This window comes from Pteropus vampyrus, unplaced genomic scaffold (genome assembly GCF_000151845.1).
Source record: "Pteropus vampyrus isolate Shadow unplaced genomic scaffold, Pvam_2.0 Scaffold177, whole genome shotgun sequence".
NCBI lineage: Eukaryota > Metazoa > Chordata > Mammalia > Chiroptera > Pteropodidae > Pteropus > Pteropus vampyrus.
Genome location: NW_011888958.1, coordinates 1,316,197 through 1,317,988, shown reverse-complemented (window position 1 = coordinate 1,317,988; position 1,792 = coordinate 1,316,197). Strand labels below are relative to the sequence as shown.

At 32.1% G+C, this 1,792-nt stretch overlaps 1 protein-coding gene across 1 annotated transcript in view; it reads left to right on the top strand.

Annotated features, from left to right (window-relative positions):
* The window catches only part of FCF1 (FCF1, rRNA-processing protein), a 12,290-nt gene that overhangs the window by 1,818 nt on the left and 8,680 nt on the right, over positions 1 to 1,792 (top strand). The window lies entirely within an intron of this gene.

Genomic DNA, 1,792 nt, shown 5'->3' with positions numbered 1-1,792 from the left:
AGTAGCAGTTCCCAAAATATGGTCCATACCCCTAGCAGTCTCAGAGATCTTTGCAGGGAGTTTCCAAAACTATTTTCATAATAATACCAAGACATTGCCTTTGTCACTATGCTAGTGCCTTAGGACAAATCAAGGCAATGGGCCTAAATAATGCTAGTAGTCTTTGTATTTTTCACTGCCACCACTGGCAATTTAAAAAAAAAAAAAAAAAAGCCAGAATCACTTAAGAATATCCTGATGAAACAGTAAAATTTTTAACTTTGTCAAATCTCAACCCTGGAACACACATCAGTGTTTCTTCTGATAATGTGAAGTGCACACTTCCGTTGCATACCAAAGGATGAAGGTTATCTCAATAAAAAACATTTCTGTGCTTATTTGAGTTGTGAGCTGAACCAGCCATTTTTTCATGGAATATCATTTTTATGTGCAGAACAACTAACAAGCACTGATTTTTCAGACTTTGGTATCTAGCAGATACTTTCTCAAAAATACAGTGAACCTGTCACTTCAAGGAAAACAACTTACTATATATTAGTTACCAATGATAAAATTCAAGCTTTCAAGTGAAAATTAGAGTTTTGAAAAGCTATGTGCTTATTACATTCCCCATTCTAAAGACCTTTCTTTTGAGACCAGTGAAGTTATTAATATGATTTTTTTTTACATTGTATAATGAAATGTGTCCATATTTGGAAGATCTGGGTAACTCAGTGAATCAGTATTTTCCACATGATCAATACATATTACAAAATCATGCAAAGGTAGATTCAAAATGCAGAATATACCTGTGGATTTGTGTGTGTGTGTGTGTGAGAGAGGGAGAGAGAGAGAGACCTTTTTAGAGGTATAATTTGTATACTGTAAAATTCACCAAGTTTAATTGTGTCATTTGATGGGTTTGGCAAATGTATTAAGTCATGGAACCACTGTCATAGACGTGAAATAGAATATTCCATCACTCTAGAAATGTGATTCCATTTACATGAAATTCTAGAAAAGGGAAAGCTATAGTAATAGAATACAGATCAATGGTTGCCTGGAGCTGAGGATAGTAATATGGATATGTAAATCTCAAAATTCATAACCACTGAATTTTATTATATTTCATTTATCCCTAATAAAGCTAATTTTTTAAAGGCAAGAGAAAAATGGGATTCTAATATATGAGAGATAACATTGTTTAGATCAGTAGGAAAAAATTATGAGTGATAACTATTAAAACATGGATTATCCCTGTGGAAAGAAAGAAAATTGGATCCTTATCTCACTTCTTTCATAAAAATCAATTCCAGGTAGATTAAGTATCTAAAGTTTTATAGAAAATGTAGAGAATATTTTAGTGATTTTGGAGTGGGCAAGGATTTCTTAAGTCCAAACCATAAGAGAAAACTAATCCATTTGACTGTATTGAAATTGAATACTTCTGTATAACAAAAAACACCTTAAACAAAGTGAAAAGACAAACCACAGATAGTGAGAAGGTGTTAGTATAACATATAAACAACATGGGCTTATTTTTTTTAAATATAAAGAAACTACAAATTTATAAAAAAAAGACAAAAATCCTTAATTTACAGTGATATAATTTTATACTCAGCAGATTGGCAAGAATTAAAGCATGCTTGACAATGCCAAGAATAGTTGCAACTGTGGAGCAATGGAAATTCTCATACTCAGCTGCTAATGATGTAAATTGGACAATCACTTTGGAGAGCAATTTGGCAATATCTGATAAAAACAAGGTTGTCCATCCTCTTACAACACTGCATCTTTAAATTTGGAGATCACA